The sequence below is a fragment of the Phyllostomus discolor genome, chromosome X, assembly GCF_004126475.2.
Source record: "Phyllostomus discolor isolate MPI-MPIP mPhyDis1 chromosome X, mPhyDis1.pri.v3, whole genome shotgun sequence".
Classification (NCBI taxonomy): Eukaryota; Metazoa; Chordata; class Mammalia; order Chiroptera; family Phyllostomidae; genus Phyllostomus; species Phyllostomus discolor.
This window is the reverse complement of record NC_050198.1, coordinates 72075290-72099099: the sequence shown is the minus strand read 5'-3', so window position 1 is coordinate 72099099 and position 23810 is coordinate 72075290.

The following is a 23810-nucleotide window of genomic DNA, read 5'->3' as shown; positions in this document are numbered from 1 at the left end:
AACCTTGGGGAATAAGTATTTTTCCAGGGTATATGTAAAGCAAGTGGCTGAGATGTGGTTTGATTTCTGTTTACTGCTCTTTCCACTTCACAATGCTTCTTAATGAAGTATGCCTTTATTTATTTATTAAGCAATGGGTGAAAAGAATCTAGTTTCCATCATAATTCTAATTATTACTTATGTAAACTCCACTCTCATAACAATCTGAGCTAATTCTTATTAAGAATACTGAATCCTAATCCTTATCTGCTTGGCTGAAATATGCCCTTCTTGATTTCTACTGTTTTCAAGTGCCGAAATTGACACATGTGATACATACAATCTGCATGTCTTTAATTACTGTTAACATTTAAATAGTTATGACAAAGAAAGTTATTTTCTTATGTATTTTATATCAACAAGCAAAATGGAGAAAATGTACATTATAAAATATTATTATTGTAGCTCTGGCTGGTGTAGGTCAGTGGATTGAGTGCCGGCCTGGGAACCAAAGGGTAGCCAGTTCAATCCCCAGTTGGGGCACATGCCTGGGTTGCAGACCAGGTCCCTAGAGGAGGATGCTCAAGGGGCAACCACACACTGATGTTTCTCTCCCTCTCTTTCTTCCTCCCTTCCTCTCTCTCTAAAATTAAAATAAATAAAATTGTCAAAAACTATTTTTGTAAATAAAATATTTTTGTAAAAAAAATTTCAGAAGCAGCCCAAATGTCCATCGATGGATGAACCGACAAACAAAACATAGTACATATATATAATAGAATGTTATTCAGCCTTAAATAGGAGTGAAATCCTGTCACATGCTACCACATAGATGAACCTTGAAATATTATGCTAAATGAAATAAGCCAATCACAAAAACATAAATGCAATATGATTCCACTTATATGAGTTACCTGAAGTAGTATAATTTATAGAAACAGAAAGTAGAATGGGCTGGGGAGAGGGGGATAGGAGAAGTTTGTTTAATGGATATAAAGTTTCAGTTTTGCAAGGTGAAAAAATTCTGGAGACTGATTGCAGAACAATGTTAACAGTACTGAACTACACACTTAGAAATGGGTATGGTGGTAAATTTTATGTTGTGTTTTTTAGCATGATAAATAAAATTAATGTTTAAAAATTGATGTTTAAAATAAAAACAGTACTGCACTATACACTTAGAAATGGTTAAGCTTATAAATTTTGTAGGGGTATTTTCATAATAAAAATACCAAATGATCTCACCTAGTGAAACCTAATCAACAAAAGAAACAAACAAGCAGAATACAACCAGAAACATGGAAATAAAGAACTGACAGTAACCAGCCCTGGCTGGCGTAGCTCAGTGGATTGAGCATGGGCTGCGAACCAAAGTGTTGCAGGTTCGATTCCCAGCCAAGGTACATGCCTGGGTTGCAGGCCATGACCCCCAGCAACCCCACATTGATGTTTCTCTCTCTTTCTCCCTCCCTTCCCTCTCTAAAAAATAAAATAAAATAAAATCTTCAAAAAAAAAAAAAAAGAACTGACAGTAACCAGAGGGGAGGTAGGAGGGGGTAATGGGGGAAAATAGGGGAAGGGTTGTTAGGAACACATATAAAGGACACTTGGACAAAACCAAAGGGGGGAAGGTTTGAGGATGGAAGGTGGGGATGGATTGGGCGGGGGACCACGGTGGGGTGAAAATGGAGACAACTGTATTTTTACAACAATAAAAAAATAAATAAAATTAGCCCTGGCTGGCATAGCTCAGTGGATTGAGCGCAGGCTGCGAACCAAAGTGTTGCAGGTTCGATTCCCAGTCAGGGTACATGCCTGGGTTGTAGGCCACAGGCGCCAGCAACCGCACATTGATGTTCTCTCTCTCTCTCTCTCCCCCCTCCCTTCCCTTTCTAAAAATAAATAAATAAAATCTTTAAAATAAATAAATAAATAAATAAAAATCAATAAAATTAGTGTTTAAGAATTAGTATTTACTAGATTCCATATATGAATGAGATCATATGGTATTTGTCTTCTGACTGGTTATTTCACTTTGTGTAATAATCTGCAGGTCCATCAAAAAAGAATAAATGTTTAAAATAAAATTTTAAAATGAATTAGGACACACTTATCTGGAAAGTTATATTTATGAAAAGGTGCTACCTCTTCCTTATCTCATCTGGAAGGCTTTCTACTTCTTGAACAATTTTAACAAATTATGTTTTGAGAAAATTATTCATTGAGATCAAGTTAAAAGTGTGGAGTTGTACATGACTTCTTTGTAATTCTGAAAGTATCCTCAACATTTGAATTATATTCCCTTTCTTATTTTTAATTTTATGGATATTCCCTCTCATTTTTATTAGGCTAGGAATTTATTCCCCTTTTTAAGAAAAAGTATTTAGATTTTCATAGTTGATTACACTGGGTTTCTTTCTTTTTTGGTTAATTTCTGCTTCTAGTCCTATTTCTCCCTCATGTTTTCCTCATATTTATGTTGTTCTAACTTGGGAAGTTGAATGTGTATAAAAGAAACTTTATAAAGCTATGAATTTTCCTCTGATTAAAGCTCAGTAATACCTCTTAGATTTGTACATATAGCATATTATCATTATTATTTCTCTAACTATTCTGGAATTATGGCTTTTGTTTTCCTCCTCATCCAAGAATTATTTTAGAAGAGTGTTTTGTATCTTCTAAGTATGTAGAAGGTATCCATTTGTACATCTATTATTAAATGAAAATATTACTGAATGATATGTCTGCTTTTCATAATTGGGTTTATATCATATGTAATAATCTATTAGTATTACAAAAAGAAAACATATAGGATAAAGAATTTTATATTAATTGGTTACTTCAATCTCACTAATTAAAATATTCAGATCCTCTATATTGTTTTATATCTTTGAAAAAAAGACATGTGAAAGTCCCCCTTTACCACTGGCATTCTATCAGTTTCTCCTTGTGTTTGGTAGCATTCAATTATTATATTTGACTGGATTTTATTCTGTACATAAGTGTTCATTAATGTTACACTTTTACTATACATTATATTGTTTACTAGTAATGTCAAACTTAACTAAAATGATGGAAAATGTTTTATATTGGTGCTGTACAATGTGCAGGCTTCTGAGCATTTGAAATGTGGCTAGTATTACTGAGGAACATAACTTTTAAATTTAATTTTATTCTAATGAGATTAAATTTAAATTCAAATAGCCACATGTATCTAGTGACCCTTTTAGAAAGAACAATGCCAAATTAATAATAAATTAACACTTTCGTGTTATGAGTATGGTTGCTTTAGATTCTACTTTGTCTAATATATATAATACTTTCCTTCTGTTTGTATTTGCAGATTTTATACATCTGTCTTTCACTTTTAAAAGTCACTTTTAGATGACTTTTGTTAACCACAGAAATGACAGTTGAATTTTGTTGCCTAATTCAATCTGAGAATCTTCCTCCTACTATGAATGGGACTGGGGAACATTATGCTGAGTGAAATAAGCCAGTCAGAGAAATACAAATACCATATGATTTTACTCATATGTGGAATCTAATGAACAAACTGAACTAACAGACTCATAGATGGAGAGCAGGATGACAGCTGGGGGTAGGGGAGTGGAGGGATTGAATTAAAAGGTAAAAGGACTCATGAACACAGGACAACTGTGTGGGGATTCCTTTGGGAAGGGAATAAAAGGGGACTGTGTGGTAATGGAAAAATATAATAAAGATTAAATAAAAAAGAATCTTCTTCCTATAATAAGAATGTTTAACTCATACATTTCCATTACTGTGTGGTAATGGAAAAATATAATAAAGATTAAATAAAAAAGAATCTTCTTCCTATAATAAGAATGTTTAACTCACACATTTAACTAGCTGGCATTGTTTGGTCTTATGTCTGTTGCATTTGAATTATGCTTTCTTCCTATTTCCTTTTTTATGGACTTAGTTTTATTCTGCTTTAGCAATTTGTATACTTTTTTCTTTTAATTCTGCATGAAGTTAACCTTATATTTAAAATAATTGAATTTAACTATAGTTCTTCTTGAAATAGTATGTATTAATTCCTCCTGCACTTCCCCTACCCGATCCTCATATCTCCCAGGTAACAGTGACAAACTATGAAATTTTAGACTTAGTATTTTATTTTAATGTTTAAAATGATATTATCTACTCTTTCAAGGATTATTAATTATATATATTCTGTTTTATACATAAAACATATATGATGTATAACATTTATCTATAACATTTTTAGAATTATTCCATGTTTAAATAGATTCAGTGTATATAATCTTTTTATATCAGTGCACATTCTTAAGGTCTTTATTTTTTAATTGTTTTCCTGTAGCTTTGAGTATCTATTCTGTGTTGCCCCTCTTCATTTTCCAATGATTTTACAGAGGATATCTTTTCTAGGCTCCTGAATTTCTGAAGATATCTTCATGTTACACTGTCAAGGCAGAGAACTTCTTGGTCAAAATGATTTTCTATCAAAAGTGTAAATGGTCTTTCACTGCCTGGCTTATTTCTCTTAGCATAATGCTTTCCAGTTCCATCCATGCTGTCACAAAGGGTAAAAGCTCCTTCTTTCTTTCTGCTGCATAGAATTCCATTGCGTAAATGAACCGTAGTTTTTTGATCCATTCATTTACTGATGGGCACCTAGGTTACTTCCAACACTTGGCTATTGTAAATTGTGCTGCTCTCACTTTTAACAGGAACCTAAACAACAAAACAAAGAAACAAGCAAAATATAACCAAAGACACTGAAATAGAGAACAGGCTGACAGTGTCCAGAGGAGAGAGGGGAGGGAATTTCAGGGGAATTTCAGGGAAAAGGGGAAGGGTTTACAGGAACAAGTATAAAGGACACATGGACAAAAACTAGGGGTGGGTGGAAGTGAGAGGGAGGTGGGGAGGGCTGAGTGGGTGGGCTGGGGTGGGAGTAAAAGATAGAAGATTGTGCTTGAACAACAATTAAAATAAAATTTAAAAAAGTATAAATGGTACTCCATTGTCTTATGATATTTAATATTATGTCAATATCTAGGGTATTTTTGTTATTTACAGGTTACCTTTCTATTTTTTATTATTGCCTTTTCTTTAACTTGGTACTTGTAGAATTTTTTTCTTTATCCTTGAAATTCAGAACATTTACCAGGATTATTTAGATGTTGGCCGCATTTATTAGTTTGACACATGGTGATCATTTTTTATCTGAACATTCAGCTATTTATTTCAGTGATGTTTTCTTCTATTATTGCTTCTATTGCATTGGCTCTTGTCTCTACAGATACATAGATTAGCCACATGTTCTCCATTCACTGGTCCATTATATTTATTATTGATTTTCTCATTTTTTTCTTTTTCTTCTTTTTCTCTGCATTCCAGGAGAGCTTAAGATTGAACCAAAAAGTGCTGACTTTATGTTGCACATTCTCAAACCTGAAAAATGCTGTGGATTTATGTTTCACATGTATCAAAATGTTTTGATAGTTAACTATTTTTGATATATAAAAATAGCAATTTCATATTGTTTAAACTAATACAACAACAGTTACTGTAGCACAAATGGTAAGGGCAACAAAATAGAAATACAATGAATGCCCACCAATATGGGAATGAATGAATAAGCTGTGGTACATTCATACCTTAAGTTACTATGCTGACACTAAAGTAATTGTTGAAATTTCACCAAATCTATTAGGTTCTGATTCATAAATAAAAGATAAAGAAAAATGTATAATATGATAACCAATTCTATAAATAATGACCAAACAAAACATGTATACATATGTGTTTGTTTCAGTCAGACGGAGTGAAACTATAGACTTGTATAGAAAGATATACACCAGCCTATTAACTTTGGTTATCTTAGGGAAGTATAATGAGAAATAAGAGAAAAGGAGGAGAGGGGAAATCCCTCAAAAGAAAGGTGGCCTTTACAGTAAAGAAAGTGGTAGACTATGATGCCATTTATGAAAGTTAACATATGTATATGTGTATACACATAATGAGCCACATGAAAGGAGGGCCATCTCAGTGTTTTTCTCAGGGTGGCAGGATTTTAGATGCTTCTAACTTCCTTCCTTCTTTTACCATCCCAAAACTACACACCATTAAAAAAACAAAAATATCACACTTGTACCTCTGAACACACAACTTAAGCTAGTTTGTTTTCAGTAACCTAAGACAACTAAAGGTAATGAAGAGAAAGAGCCATAAGTAATGCCAGGAAAAGAGCTTTGTCTCCGTATCCTCTGTGGAACTTCTCCACCCAAGGCCAGACTCAGACCAGCTCCCTTCTCAATATGATGGTTTCTGCATCATCGAGTTCTTCTAACTACCCTTTTAGTTTTGTCTCTTCCAAGTTAGGGAGAGACTGTGAGGTCTGGGATTTCTTCTATTTCTTGAGGCTGGGATTCTTTCTCTGAGGTGTTATAAGACATCTTCCAATGTTTTGTTCTTTTTTGTGTGTGGTTTTCTTTTTCAAATTGGTCCCATCTGCATTCTATGTTAACTATTCCTTCCTTTTTACATTTCAGGCTCAGATGGGTTTTACATATTTATTTTAAATTCTACCTAGTCCTACTAGAATATCCCTATTTCTTAAACTCAGTCTCTTTTACTTTTTTTTTAATTTCTAAGCTCCAATTATTTAAAATTAACTTTACCTATCTATAATCCTAGCCTCCATTTTGCCTTTCTAAGCAGTAATTCTGATGATTCTTGCTACAAAAATGTGTGAATACTCCATTTCACAGGACCTAAGATAACTAACCAGTCTCAATGCCATGAGATTACCATGGCCTTTGAACCACATTTAAACTACTAACAACACTTTAAAAACCTCAACTCATCTTTAATACAGGCCCCCTGAGCCCTCAGCATCACACCCTTTCACCCCATCAATGTTTTATGGAATTTAAATTAAAGAGTTTGAAAACAGGACTCTTAATTGTAAAGCATTGATTTCAATTTTCATAATGACTGAGGCCAAATTTAGCTTCTGGGTGGGCATTGCTCAGGCTGTCCCCAGTTGGAGAGAGGCAAAGGCTGGTTAAACCTGTAATCTTAGTTTCATTCCACACTATTATTTTCTGGAATGATGGCTCTGACAAGAAAATGCCTGGAAAGACACCAACCTCTTGGTCTCACAACTCTGTAAAAGGTGCTAGTTGACATATTTTGACAAAAGAATCCCTTTGAGTACACATTGGGGCAAATTTCCATATAAATTACATACCTTCCTGTTTTGCTACAGCTTTTTCAAGTGAGAGCTTTTGTGTACTATCTAACCCTCACCTTTCACCTCATTGGCATTAGTCCCCCAATCACATAATATCGGCAGGCAAAAGAAAAAAAAAAACACTTGGTCCAAATTCAACTGCATCTGTGCAGTAGTAGAGGTTTATTGCCTATTGCATGGGAGAGCTATAGTGAAAAACTTTCTGGAAGTCAACCAAATAAACTCTAGCTGGGATCAGTTCAAATCATTTCAAGCCAAAGTGGACATCACAAGGTATCAGCTGTCTTGACCAATTCATGACTCAGTATAGGTAGCAACTACATAGGATAAACAAAGAGTTAAGGTGAGCCATGTTACAATGAAAGAAAGTGAAGAGCAAAGTCCTAAAAAACCTCTCCTTTTCCCACCACCAGCTGAAAATATGTCCCTCACAGAGATGCCAAGATTCTTAAAACTCCCACTATAGGAATTACTCTTTTAGGTTAAAGACATTGAATCTTTGTTAAAATTTACCTGGGCAACCCAGAAAGCTAACTCAAACCATTACAGAAAGCCTTACAGTCCTAAGGGAATTTGTTTGCTACACTGGGAAGATTTCTGAGAAAAAAACCTGTTAATACCAACTCATTTATAAAATGCATTATAACCTACATATTGCTACTTTATATGTTCATACCACACAAATGGCATAAGCAAGAAGGACATATTACAGTCCATGTTATTCAGGCTTAAAAAGGTAAAGTGACTCCATCCATGTAGCAACTGACATCTGCACTAAAAGTGAGTCAAATGAGAGAGAAAATTTGATAGGAGAGAAGGGATCTGAAAAGATCCTGAACACGGGGGGGGGGGGGGGGGGGGGGGGGGGGGACAAGCTGGTGTGGGGCCTCCTGGTGGGGACACTAAGCAACTTGAGAACACTGAACACCAGAGCTTCAGCTCAGGTTGAGGGAGAGGTGAACATGTAGACAAGGAAGACTAATTTTTCCTACTCCACAACTTTGCACAAGGTTGGCTTGGTCAGTGGCCTTAGAGTATGCGTATCAACATTAAAGGATCTTTCTAAAAATACAACATAGCATTGGGTCTGCCAGTGTCCAAAATTAAAATAACACAAACCTAAGAATTAAACAACTTGGGTTCTGGTGCTGGCTCTACTAATTACTAGCTACATGACCATTTGTGCATTTTTCCATTTATCTCTTTGAAAACTAGCAAAAAAAAAAAAACAGTAGCCACAGGGCACTAAAAAGATCAAAGGACTTAGGACAAGACAACTGGGTTTCTTTCAAGATTCAACAAAAGCACATCCTAGCTAGTGTGGCTCAGTGGACTGAGTGCTATCCTGTGAATCAAAGGGTCACCAGTTTGATTCTCAGTCAGGGCACAGGACTGGATTGCAGGCCAGGTCCCCAGTAGGGGGCGTGTGAGACACAACCACACATTGATGTTTCTCTCCCTTTCTTTCTCCCACCCTTCCCCTATGTCTAAAATTAAATAAAAATTTTTTTATAAACATTCACTCTATGCCATGAACTAATCTAGTTTCTGGGAATACAGAGGTGAATGTGACAGCTAAATACCCTGTTCATATTGCACTTGCATTCTATTAGCAGAGAAGACAGATAACAATCAAAGAAATAAGTAAACAATATGAAAGATATTTAGCAATCATACGTGCTATGCAGAAAACAGGTTTTTGAGTCCTGATTGGAAAAATCTGGAGACAGTGGCTTCTCTTCTTTGAGCTTCAATATCCTCATCTTTAAAAGAATGCTAATAGCTCATGCCAAGCCTATTGCACAAATTTGCTGAACTTGCTGTAAGGATCAAACAAAATAATGAATTGGAAAGCTCACTATATGATGCAAATTGTTTACATAATCTCACCAAAGAAGGAAAATCTCCTAAGCATTTCACTGCTTTGAGCAAGCAAAGATACTGAGCATGCTAGAGAATGTGTTGTTTCCAAAGACAAGGTATAAAGGGGCCTGTTCAATAACAGCAAATAAAAGAAGACCAATCAATACAAATCAAAATGTTCTTCTTAGTGGGTAACTAGAATTGAGAGTTAGACAACAACAAATTGAGACTCAAGCAAAATCAGAGAAAATTATCATTTCACATATTTGGGTTTTTAAATCATGTTTTTATTGTTATTCTATTAGAGTTGTCCCAGTTTTTCCCCCTTTGCCCTCCTCTGCCCATACCATCCCTAGCTCCCACAGTAAATTACCACACTGTTGTCCATGTCTGTGGGTCATTCATACATGGTCTTTGTCTAGTCCCTTCCCCTTCATTCCACCATTATCCCATTCCCACCTCTACTCTTGTCACTTTTAGTCTGTTGAATGTCTCCATGTCTCTGGTTCTATTTTATTTGTTAGTTAGATTTAATTCATTAGATTCCTCTTATAGGTGAGATTTGTCTTTCCCCAACTGACTTATTTCATTTAGCATAATAGTCTCCAGTTCATCCATACTGTCACAAAAGACAGGAGCTCCTTATTTATTCACGCTGTATAGTATTCCATTATGTAAATGTACCAGTTTTTTGATCCACTTACTTACTGATGGGCACTTAGGCTGTTTCCAACACTTGGCTATTGTAAACAGCGATGCTATGAACAGAGGGGTGCATACGTTCTTTTGAATTGATGATTCGGGACTCTTAGGGTATATTCCTAGCAGTAGAATTGCTGGGTAAAAAGGCAGTTCCATTTTTAGTTTTATTTTTTTAGGAAATCCCATACTGTTTTCTATAGTGGCTGTACCATTCTGCATTCCCACCAACAGTGCACTGAGGTTCCCTTTTATCCACATCCTCACTAACACTTGTTTGTTGATTATTGATGAAGGCCATTCTGACAGGTGTAAACTGATATCTCATTGTGGTTTTAATTTGCATCTTTCTGATGGCTAGTGATGTCCAGCATCTTTTCGTATGTATATGGGCCCTCAGTATGTACTCATTGGAGAAGTGTCTATTTGGGTCATTTGTCCATTTTTAATTGGATTGTTTGTCTTCCTGGTGTTGAGTTATATGAGTTCTTTATATATTTTGGAGATCAAACACTTTTGTGATGTATCATTGGCAAATATCTTCTCCCATACAGTCAGTTCCCATTTCGTTATAATTACAGTTTCTTTAGATGTGCAGGCACTTTTTAGTTTGATGGAGTCCGATTTGTTTATTTTTTCCTTTATTTCCCTTGCCCTAGGAGATAAACCAGCAAAAATATTGCTACATGGGATATCTGTAATTTTCCTGCCTCTGTTTTCTGCTAGGACATTTCTAGTCTTGCGACTTATGTTTAAGTCTTATATCCATTTTGAGTTTATTCTGGTATATGGTTTAAGTTGGTGGTCTAGTTTCATTTTTTTACATGTACTAGTCCAGTTCTCCCAATACCATTTATTGAAGAAGCTGTCTTTACTACAGTGTATGCTTGTGCCACCTTTGTCAAGTATTAATTGACCATAGAGAAATGGGTTTATTTCTCTGCCCTCTATTCTGTTCCATCGATCTATGTGTCTCTTCTTATGCCAGTACCAGACTGTTGTGATTAAAGTAACTGTGTAATACAGTTTGATATTGGGTATTGTGATCCCTCCTACTTTGTTCTTCTTTCTCAAAATTGCTGTGGCTATTTAGGGTCATTTATGGTTCCACATAAATTTTTGAAATATTTGTTCTACATCTGTGCAATATGCCATTGGTATTAATAGGAATTGCATTGAATCTATAGATTGCTTTGGGTATTACAGGCATTTTAATGATGTTAATTCTTCCAATTCATGAACATGGTATATGCTCCTATTTATTTGTATATCCCTTAATTTCTTTCTTCAGTGCTCTATAGTTCTCCAAGTACAGGTCTTTTATCTCCTGGGTTAAATTTATTCCAAGGTACTTTATTTTTCTTATTGCTATAGTAAATGGAATTTTTTCCTAGTTTCTCTTTTTTTATTGTATGAAAATGCCATCAATTTCTGAATATTGATTTTGTATCCTGCTGTTTGGCCAAATTCACTTATTAGGTCAAGTAGTTTTTTGCTAGAGACTATAGGGTTTTCTATGTACACTATGATGTCATCTGTAAATAATGACAGTTTTACTTTCTCCTTTCCAATTTGGGTGCCTTTTATTTCTTTTCCTTGTCTGATCATTGTGGCTAGAACTTCCAATACTATGTTGAATAGGAGTGGTGAAAGCGAACACACTTATCTTGTTCCTGATCTTAAGGGGAAAACATTTTGGTTTTTGCCCATTGAGTGTAATGTTGGCTGTAGGCTTCTCATATATGGCTTTTATTATGTTGAGGTATGCTCCCTCTATTCCCACTTTGCTGAATGTTTTTATCATAAATGGGTGCTGGATTTTATCAAATGCTTTTACAGCATCTATTTATATGATCATGTTTTTTTTGTCTTTCATTTCATTTAAGTGGTGTATTACATTTATTGATTTGAGAATATTGTACCATCCTTGCTTCTCTGGGATGAATCCCATTTGATCATGTATAATATATTTAATGTATTTCTGAATCTGGATTGCCAATATTTTGTTGAGGATTTTAGCATCTATATTCATCAGACATGTTGGCCTGTAGTTTTCTTTCTTTGTGTGTCATTGCCTGGTTTTGGAATTGGGATGATACTGGCCTTGTAAAAAGAGTTTGGGAGTGTTCTGTCTTCTTAAATTTTTTGGAATAGTTTGAGAAGGATAGGAGTTAGTTCTCCCTTATATGTTTGGTAAAACTCACCTGTGAAGCCATCTGGTCCAGGGCTTTTGTATGCCACAAGTTCTTTGATTACTATTTCAATTTCACTAGTTGTTATTGGTCTACTCAGGCCTTCTGCTGCTTCTTGATTCAGTTTTGGGAGATTGTATGTTTCTAGAAATTTGTCCATTTTGCCAAGGTTGTCCAATTTCTTGACATATAGTTGTTCATAGTAATTTCTTACAATCCTTTGTATTTCAGTAGTATCAGTTTCAACTTCTCCTGTTTGATTTCTGATTTTACTTATTTGGGTGCTCTTTTTTTTCTTATGAGCCTGATTAAATGTTTGTCAATTTTGTTTATCTTTTCAAAGAACCAGCTCCTGGATTTATTGATCCTTTGAATTGTTTTTTTAGTTTCTATGTCATTTAATTCTGCTCTGATTTGATTATTTCCTTCCTTCTACTCACTCTGGGCTTTGTTTGCTTTTGTTCCTCTAGTTCTTATAGATGTGGGGTTAGGTTGTTTATTTGAGATTTTTCTATCTCCTCTAGGTAGGCTACAGGAGATGGTATTGCTATGTTCTTCCCTCTCAGGGCTGCCTTCACTGTGTTCCATAGGTTTTTAGTTCTTGTGTGTACATTTTTATTTGTTTCCAGATACTTCTCCATTTCTCCCTTGATCTCATTGTTGACCCATTCATTTTAATAACATGTTATTCAGTCTCCATGCATTTGAATATTTTTGAGCTTTTTCCTGAGGGTTGGTTTCTAGTTTCAATCTATTGTGATTCAAGAAGATGCCATTTTGTTGAGGCTTATTTGTGCCCTAACATGTGGTCTATCTTTGAAAATGTTCCATGTGCATATTAAAAGAATGTATATTTTATTTATTTGGGGTGAAAGGTTGTGTATATGTCAATTAAGTCCACTCAACCCAGAGTGTTGTTCAATGCCACAATATCCTTGTTGATTCTTTGTTTGGAAAATCTATCCTTTGTTGACAGTGGGGTGTTAAAATCCACTATGATGACTGTGTTGTTGTCAGTATCTTTCTTGAAGTCCTCCAAGATTTTCTTTATATATTTAGGTGCTCCTATGTTGGGTGCATATATGTTTACAAGAGTTATATTCCCTTGTTGGGCTACTCCCTCAAGTATTATGTAGTGACCTTCTTTATCTCTTGTTATTGCTTTTGCTTTGAAGGTTATTTTTTTTTTGATATCTATATTGCTACCCCAGCTTTTTTTTCACATCCATTTGCATGGAATATTGTTTTCCATCCCTTTACTTTCAGCTTGTGTAGATCTTTTGTTCTGAAGTGGGTCTCTTGTAAACAGCATATATGTATGTTCTACTTTCTTACCCATTCAGCTACTCTGTGTCTTTGGATTGGAACACTTAATCCATGTACATTTAAGGTTATTATTGATAAGTACTTATTCACTGACATTTCTCTCTCTCTCTCTCTCTCTCTCTCTCTCTCTCTCTCTCGCTCTCTCACTCTTGCTCTCTCTCCATCCTCCTTTTTATAGTAGTCCCTTTAGCATCTCTTGCAGTGCTGGCTTGGTGGAGATACACTCTTTTAGCCTTCTTTTGTCTGAGAAGCTCTTTATTTCACCTTCCATTTTACATGAGAGCCTTACTTGGTAGCGTAGTCTTGGTTTTAGGTTCTTGCTTTTCATTACCTGGAATATTTGATGCCACCACTTCTGGCTTATAGTGCATCTGATAGCCTTATCAGAGCTCCCTTGTATGTTTCTAGCTGTTTCTCCCTCACTGCCTTTAACATTCTCTTATTGTCTTTATAATTTGCCATTTTAATTGTGATGTGTATTGGAGTAGGCCTTTCTGGGTTCATCTTGATTGGGACCTTCTGTGTTTCCTGGACTTGCATAACTTTTTGTCTCATCAAATTAGGGAAGTTTTCTGTCATTATTTTTTCAAGCAGGTTTTCTATTCCTGGATCCTTCTCCTTCTGATATTCTTATGATACAAATGTTATTGTTTTATGTTTTCCTGAAGCTCCCTTAAACTATCCTCATTCTTTTTTAGTCTTTTTTTTTTCATTTTGTTGTTCTGACTGGGTATTTCTTTCTACCTTGTCCTCAAGCTTGCTGATTCAGTCCTCTGCTTCATCTAGCTTGCTCTTAACTTCTTCTAGTGTATTTTTCATTTCTAGTATTGTATTCTCTATTTCTTCTTCATTCTTATTCATAGTTTTTATGGGTTTTTTTCCATGCTACTTTAGTCCCATGAAGTTCCTTGACCATCTTTATAACCATTATTTTGAATTCTGTGTCTAATAGATTGCTTGCTTCAATTTCACTTAGCTCTTTTTCTGGGAATTCCTTCTTTCCTTTCTATTAGGGGTTATTTCTTTGTCTTGCCATTTTAAGTGACACTTTTTGTTTGTTTCTGTGTCTCAGGTTGCTCCGCTTGGCCTGCCTTGTCTTTGTGGGTTGGACTTCTATGGAACTCAATGGTAGAGTCTTTTTGATCCACTGATCTGGATGATCTAGGGTTGCCCCTTATTCCATTTATTGGGCTCTCTCTGCACTTGGGCTTTGATTATTGAAGGCTCATTCATTGGTGGGTTCTCCCTCCAGCTGGCTTACTGGGAGTCACAAACCCCACCACATTTTGCATACCTTTATACATGTGATGGTTACCAAAGTGATACTACCCAGGGACAAAATCCATGCCACAAAAATACCCCCTACCATATCAGCAATATCAACAGCAATTGAGCAAAGATTAATAAAGATGGAGAGAGATTAAGAATATTGTAAGATAGGAAAATGGGAATATGCAATGACTAAAGGAGAAGAACACTATTTTGAGTGGGAAGAGGGAGTAGAAATATTAAAAGTAGGGAACAGAAACAAAGCAAAGAATGGGAGAAAATGAAATTTAAAATGTAAGTAATATGGAGAAGGGCAATGGCAAATGGAATAAGGAAAAAGAATAGTATAACATAAGGTTTGAAATAAAATTTAAAAAGTAAATGGAGATAACTGCACTTGAACAACAATTTTAAAAAGCAAAAAAAAAAAGTTTAATAAGAAAAAAAAGTAGTGAACCAAAGGGAACAAAATTGCAGAAAAACTACAAAAGGGCCATGGCTAATGTGGCTCAGTGTTTGAGTGCCAGCCTGTGAACCTAAAGACTGCCAGTTCTATTCTCAGTCAGTGCATATGCCTGAGTTGTGGGCCAGGTCCCCAGTTGGGGGTGAGTAAGAGGCAACCAGTCAATGTATCTCTTGCACATTGATGTTTCTCTCCCTTTATTTCTCTCATCCTTCCCCTCTCTCTAAAAATAAATAAATAGCCCTGGCTGGTGTGGTTCAGTAGTTGAGTACTGGCCTGTGAATCAAAGGGTAGCAGGTTTGATTCCCAGTCTAGGGCACATGCCTGGGTTGCAGGCCAGGTCCCCATTGGGGAGCATGTGAGAGGCAACCACACATTGATGTTTCTCTCCCTCTATAAAAAAATAAATAAATAAAATCTTGAAAAAATATAAATAAGTAAATAACACCTAAAAAAGAACAAAAGTAAAAAAAGAAAAGAAAAACCACAAAAGGTTCAATAACAATGACAGCTGAGCAAAGATTAATATAGGTGGAAAGAGAATAAGAATATTATATAAAAGAGAAAAGAATATATGCGATGTCTACAGTAAATAAAGATGATTTTTGAGAGGATAGAAGGAGAAGAAATAATGAGTAAGGAATAGAATCCAAGCTAAGAAAGGGAAACAAATAAAACTTCCCAACTTAAATAAGCAAGGGTAGGAGGAAGACAAAATGAAGTAAGATAGGGGGAGAGTAATCTATGAGATTTGAAATTTAAAAAAATAGTGAACAAATAGGAATACAGTTAAAGAAGAACAGCAATAACCCTAATATACACACCAAACAAGCCACAGTTTACAAAGGGAGAAAGAAAATAAGAATACTATAAGAAGGGGAAAATAATGTAAGCTGACTAAAGGAAGGAAGAATGATTTTGAGAGGACAGAGGGAGGAAAATTAGTAAGAGTAAGGACTAGAAACAAGGTGTGGCATGTGGAAAAATAAAATTTATAATGAAAATAAGAAAGGACAGGAAGAAAGCAAAATGGAGTGAGACTTGGGAAGAATACAATGTGAGATTTGAAATAAAAATAAAAATAAAATAATAATATAAAATCTAAATAAAAAGAATAAAATAAGACAAAGAATAGTGAATTAGTTGGAATACAATTGAAGCAAAAGAAGAAATATTAGGATATGGGAAAGAAATAAAAAATAATGTGAATTCTAAAGAATGAGATGGAATTTGTCTCAGCAAGTTTGGTGTTTACCTTTTGTCTTCTCTTTCTTGTCCCACCTCTGGCTTTTTATCAGCTCAAGATCCTGGGGTGGGTATTCCAACTTCTGGCAGCACAACGTGTATCACTTTCACCATCCTCTAGAGGGGAGTTCTGTCACTATTAGGATAGTGGAACCCCTGGGCCTCCCCAGGGAGGCACTGTTTAGTTTTCTAGGAAAATTGTAGGTATGTTATCCCCTGCCCCTGCACCACCTATCTTGGTCTGTCCCATCTTATTTCCAATAATGTATAGTTTCTGCTGAATTAGCCTTCTGTTTCAAGGGAGTGGCCAATCTGTGTAAGAGGGCCAGCTCTTTCCTGCTTGGTGCTGATGGCAGCTCTGTGTGTGAATCAAGGTTGGGCAAAACCCCAATTTCCCCCTTGCTGCAATGATTTCTGATCTGCCTGCTTTGCTGGCCTTAGTGGAATAGGGCCCTAGGAACCAGTGTATTTTGCCTCCTTGAGAGAAGTTCAAAAGAGGCCCTTTAGGCATTTCTCTTTCTGTATTTCTCTTATGGATCTACATCCTGCAGGGAGTTCTTGAACCTGTCCAGCCTGTTTTGCAGTTCTTGGTGGTCCTTGCAATCCTGCAGGAGGTGGGGGCTGCAGGATTCCCTTCCCTTCCTGGAGGTTTGATCGCTGCCCAGGAATGGGTCTCTGTCTTGCTGTAAATACTTTCTGATACTAAACTCCCACCTGCCCAGTTCCCAGCCCACTGACCTCCCAGAATACAGAGTCCAAACTCTCCACTCTGCACAGCCTCTGGCCTGCCAGCTTTCTGGGCTGAGGCCAAGAAATCTTCTCACTGTTCACCTTTCTGATCTCTCTACCCCGCTACACTCAGTGGGAGCAGACTGTGCCCACAATCCTTTCCCCTTGCTTTCAGGGCAGCTGCTCACGGGGTCCCTGTGCAGCATGCCTCAACTCCCCTTTTAAAAAGTCTCTCTGGGCACACTCAGTGCAGCACTGAGTCACTGTCTGGCTCTCCATACACACCACCTCTCCAAAAAAGCCAAAAGTTTCTCACAGTCATGGCTCTCCCCCACTCAACTCAGGTGTAAATAGAATACCCCTCTCTCTCTCTGGCACTCTCCTTGTTGGCATTTGCTGCTACTGCCATGGGTGTGCTGCTTACTGTGTGTGTGTAGTCTGGATATCCCTGACTTTTTGTATCCAAGTCACTCCTGGCCTGGGTCTGGGGGTTCTCTGACCTGAGAGGGCAGGGGGCCACAAAGCTGTGGTTTCTGACTAGGCTCTCCATGGTGGCCGGTGCCATGCATGAGATATTTCTACTTCAACCACTAAAAGTTTCTTAACACCCATTGTGAAGTGTTTTCTGTACTCCTTGGCTTCCAAACTTCATATCAGGTAAGATTCTGTTGAATGTTCAATTTATTTTTCAAAAGATCAACCAAGTATCTGAGTTGGGGGCAAAAGCTAAATGACTCAGCTTTCACCTACTTGGCCATCATCTTCTACTTCCTCTCATTTCACATATTTGGTTTTTATTGCTGTAATTGGTAGGACATACAAAAACTAAAGTTGAGATACTATCAGTGAATGGCCTCAAAACCTCCAAGTACAATAAAGGTCAAAGCACTCTTGATGTCTTTAAGGCAAATCCATGTGATACAAACACTCAAACTGAACATTCCCTACCACTTCTGGAAGGAGAGGACTGAGCATGGGTAAAAGGAATTGGAGACACAGACAAGAGTCTAGATGTGTAAATGGGGGTTAGTGTCATAGGTACATGCTTTGTAAGAGAAGTTGCAACCCACAGGTTAAGTGCCAACTAGAGAAAGGGAACATAAAAAACAAACTTTCAGGCCTCCCCCACTGGAACAGTACTAGCCAGCAACTTAGCAACTTGCTAGAAGACAAGTCATTTGTCTCATTTCTCTCACTTCTACATGTAATCTCCTATGGTAGTAGTTTTCAGCCTTGGCTACATATTATAATCATCTAGTATGTTTTAAAATATGTCAATGCCCACACTTAGAGATTTAGATTTAGTTACTCTATGGAATGATCAAGGCATTGTTATTCTTTTAGGCTGTGCAAGGGATTGCAATGTGCAGCCAGGCTGAGAACTGTCTCTACAATTTGTTGAACAGCATTTCTCACTACTTGTGTTCTTTTAGCTCTTCCAAAATCTAGTAATATCCAATAGGTCACAGTGAGAAGACAGAAAAACAGGGGGAATTTCATATTTATTCATCATAAGTCCCTTAAACTCTCTCTTCTGTGCCACTATGACCTCATTCCTGCAGTTTGTAACTCTATCAGAATATGCATCCCACCACTAGGAGCTGAGTACAGTATTTCTCCACCCAATATCAGGGAATATGGCTTAGCTATCCCTTTGTCTCTTGTCCTTTGCCAACAGGGATCCCATGTACTAAGTACTTTTAGTGTCAGTGTTCACTGAATCACTCCTATCTTCACTGGACCCAACAGTTACCCTATACTTGAGGCAGTGGGGCAAGGGAAGAAGGGAGGAAGAGAAGGAAAGTATATGAATAAAGAAAACAGAAGAGAGAACAAAAATGAAGGTACAAAAATGGTTTGTTCTCATTCCAAAACAAAAGTAATACCACCAGAAAGAAAGAATTTTTAGAGCTGGAAAAGACCTTGGAAACCACCTAATCCAGTTTCTCAAAGAGTGATCCTTAAACCATATGACCCTTTGCAGTGCTTCTTAGTATGAAGATTCCTGGGCTTCATTTTACTTATTGAATTAAAAGATAAAGAAATGGAGAAATGACCAAAAGTCTGAATTTTTAACACACTCCTTTGAATAGTTCTTATGCACCTTAAAGTTTGAGAACTCCTAAATTCCCTCATTTTTCAATAAACAAGTCAAGGCCCAGAGAAAAAAAGGATTTGCTTAGAAGAATAATGCTAATTACTGGCAGAGATGGGACTTGAACCTAGGTTTCCAACTCACAGTTCAGTGATATTTTTACTACTCTATGCAAGTGTTGCCAGTACTACCAGTGCCAAGGAACATAAACACCAAGATGCATTCTGCTTGTTTCAGAACAAGTTCCTATTCAGTGTCACATTTCCTCAGATGCTCTGTACCTATTTATCAAAATATATCTCTAATTAAAAACAACAACAAAAACAACAAAACCTCCATGTAAAAGAGGCAATAAATGACAACATTGCAAAGTGTTGCCTTTCCCCGGACTATTTACAAATTCAACTCAATTCTCAAAAGCAAAGGACCACTCAAGTCATGAATCTAAAATGACAGAAAGAAATGCAGGAATCAAAAATGAACCATAAAGGAGATGTTTATGGAGCAGGAAGTTATCTTTCTTGGTTTCCCTTAACTCTTGTTATGCATGAAGCCAGTCCTGATTAGCAATAATTTTAAAGAGAGCTAGTTTAAAGACAGCAATTTTTTGTCATTATTATTATTATGGGTCACATATCCAACATCTTCAGAAGTACTGTGAACTTCTCTGTGGTCATCTCAGAAAGGGTTTCTTTATTACTTTCCCTAAAGTGGCCTTCTGGTACTGAGAAAGTATTTTTAAGTAGATTTATGGCTCTTGAACTCAGTCAATCCATCCAGCTGATTAGAATTTTATATTATGCAAGATTTGATGCCTTAGGTGCCTATTGGCCCAGGAATTTGTAATTGGCATCTGCTGAGATTAACATTCTATTACCTGCAGCAGCACATGTATCTGAATAACTATCCTGCATTGACATAAATTGGGAATCAAGGACTGGCTCTAACATTTGTATACACTAAAAACATGTTTTTGGGATTTTTTTCAGAGACCATACCAAAGAATCAAGAGGTTCAGAAGCACATATTCTCCACCCTCACACAACACCAGAACATTGCAGTGAAACATTCTAACAACCTAGAGAAACACACAATTTTCTAACTATCCAAAAGATTAAAATACATGAAGTAAAACATTATCTAGCTCAGTTATGTAATTTTGAAATATAAATTCTACCTCTGTTTGTTCTCTAATTATATACACATCAAAAAATTGCTATTATTGAAAAACAAACTATGAGTATTACATCATGGAAAAGTCTATTACCATGAAAGAATGTACATCTCAAATGTATTTAGGGGGAGTACAATCTCTGCTCAAGGGTGAGTTGTCCTATGGCTGGCAAAGAGTTGTTTACTGATCACTTACTACATGAAGAAGAAAAAGTTTGGGCTCTTAGCCTAGAGCTATTTATAATATAGATAGATAGATAGATAGATATAGATATAGATATATAGATATATATAGATATATAGATATATAGATATAGATATAGATATAAATGTCCAGAAAAACTCCAGTCATTGCTAATATAATGAGAACAGTTTGTGCAACATTGATGTAAACTGGCAGCCAAGGAGAGTGGACTGGAATGTGCTTTTCCATTGTTCACTAGAGAGTGAACAATGACTACTTCACTGTACTAATCAGTGGGGACACTAGATGCCATTGAGTGAACATGTGTACTGTGTAGCCATTACATTCAAAATGACTGAGAATAGAGTAATGAGTCTGCATCAAATTTTGCATTAAGCTTGAACATTCCCCATGGAAACTATTTGCATGATTCAGAAGGCTACAGTTATTGGCAACTGGTGATTGGCAGTTTCATCACAACAACACGCCCACTCATGCATCAAGTCTCATGCAGTTTTTTGGTGAAACATCAAATCACCCAAGTGACTCAGTCCCTCAACAGCCCAGATTTGGTGTCATGTGACTTCTGGCTTTTCCCAAAACTAAAATCATTTTTGAAAGGGATGAGGTTCCAGACCATCCATGAGATTCAGAAAAATATGAGAGGGCAGCTGATGACAATTGGGAGAACTATGTGACATACCAAGGTGTCTACTTGGAAGGGGACTGAAGCATTATTGTCCTGTGTATAATATTTCTTGTATTTTGTATATTCTTAAATAAATGTCTCTATTTTTCATATTACAGGGCTGGATACCTTCTGGATAGACCTCATACATAATCAAACTACATAGAAAACAGTCAGCATAACAGATAGTGTGACCTATAGGCAACATTCAACTGTCCCCAACAAGATTCCAAGATTATGCATTTTCCTTGCCTAAGCACAAACAACTAAGCCATTCTCCCTCTCTCTCTCTCCCTCCCTCCCTCTCTCTCTCTCTCTCTCTCTCTCTCTCTCTCTCTCTCTCTCTCTCTCTCTCTCTCTCTCTCATTCACACATACACACACAGAGAGATAAGGGAACAATCCTAAAAAGCCAAGGTTGAGACAGGAATATTTGGATAAATTATGTTTTAAAACCACACTTAAATTTCAAATTTCTAAACATTTTCACATTGTTTTCCAGAGGATATGTTGTATATTTTTTGAAATCCTGGGAACACATTCGTTCTGCCTTTTAATTAATTGTGCCTGAAATATCTACCATTAGTAAAACTTTGAGACAATGGCACACAATAAGCACTCAATAGTTGCAGCTATTCTTATACTGTTACTCATTACAAGGATATGAAATGGATATAAGGCTCCTGGTGTCTAATGACTGGAGGTGATATGGAATGGGGGAGCACAGTGAAATCAAGTGTCATTGGAGACTTTTAAGAAATGTATGAGTCTTGCATAAAGAAAGTATATGATATAATACAATCTACCTTAACATGGCCATGAGTCTGTCTTTGGGCCTACTTTCCCTTTTGGGTTCCAGCAGCATAAAGTTGCTAATTAAGTACCCTGGCTGTTCCCTTGGCCAAGCTATGATTCCTGATGATGCTGATACCCAGAAACCAAGCAAAGGGCTTGCTCTAGCTCTCTATAAATCACCAAAGAATTGCCACATGCTAATTTCTGAATAGAGATGGGATAAATTTCTATAAGGAAAAACAGAAATAATTTTCAAATAGTAAAAATTTATTAGAGGGTAAGAGTAGGAAAATTTTAAGAATTTATAAGCATATGAATGATAGGTTTCTTTAGGTATTCTGCCTTCCTTCAGGTCAGAATTGAAATAAAGCCTTAAATTAAGCTTTGTAAATTTTAACAGTGCTAGTTGAGAACTGGGATATTTTCTTCCTGCATTATTATGCTGGGAAAGGGGCCATGGGTAGTTTCCTTTCAGCATCTGAAAACATTTCTATAAAAAAAATAATCAACTCTTAATTTGTGTCAATGCCACATTTAGCTTTTCAATCCCAAGGCTTTACCTGCTACCATGCTGTGAAGAAAACACTTTGAAGTGATTTTTTTTCTACCTGCTAAAGGGCAAGCATGATTTGAGCTAACAAATGAAACACTTGCAATTTTAAAAGGAGTAATCTTCAGAAAGAATACACAGTGGTGAACACATTGAGATACCACTAAGATTCCTTCCTAAGGGAAGAGGGTCAAGCCACCAAGTAAGCAACCAAGACCAGTTACAGGTATTAGCTGAGGCTGAGGAAAATCCAGTCAAGGAAGGAGATGATGAGTATAAGTAGCAGCTCTGAGATCATCTGCAGTTGTAGGGGCTGTAATTCTTCCCACTAACTTTCCTTTCTAAGGAAAAGGAAGAGAGGTCTACAGAACCCTGGAGAATCTGCAACCAAAACATATTTGAAAAATTGGATCTAAGTGATACAAGGGGTATATTATGATAAACACTGAAACATACTGCTCAGATTGCCCTCTAATAAAGTATCTACTGTTACAGTTGCTAAAGCAACTTTGGCAGACATTTTTTCATCTATCAGCCCCTTCAAAGATTATCTCACTTGCAAAGAGCACCTTGCCCAAAGCCATGATGCTTGTTGGAGGCAGCCAACACCCAATGAATGATTGGTGAGGGGGTATAAAGGCCTGGATATTTTGGCCCAACTCAGAAAAACTATGATGGTCCTTTTTTAGCTCCAGATTTCCCTGTGGGGTAAACTAAGGTTATTGTTTATGACCACAACTCAAATTCTCCCTCTGTCCACTCCTGCTTCTTTCCTTACCCTTCCAAGGGTGTTGATCCCAATGGTACTCCTAAATAAACATCCTATAGTCTAAATACTATCATAGAATCTACTTCCTAAGGAACCCAACCTGTGACAACACAGGCAATGATATAAGAAATGTCCAATGCATTCTAGCTCATTAAACATTCATTCAACTAACAATCAATGAAGACCTACTGTAGTCTAATCACTTTTTCTAGGTATTGGGAATGCATTACTGAACAAGACAGATAAAGTTCCAGCATTTTAGTGAAGGAACACAGGAAATGGACAAATAAATAAATAAACAACAGGGTTTAAAATAGCAATAAATATTATGAGAAGATAAGATAAAGTGACATGATATAAACTGAATTGGAGGTATGAGTGATTTATATTGTATGGCCACAAATGGCCTGAATGAGGAAGAGACATTTGAGCCATCCTGCCATACAAACATATAAACTAAGAGCATTCCAGGCAGAGGAAACTATAAGTGCAAAGTTCTCAACATACAAATAAAATAGGCATGTTCTTGAAAATGAAAGAAGT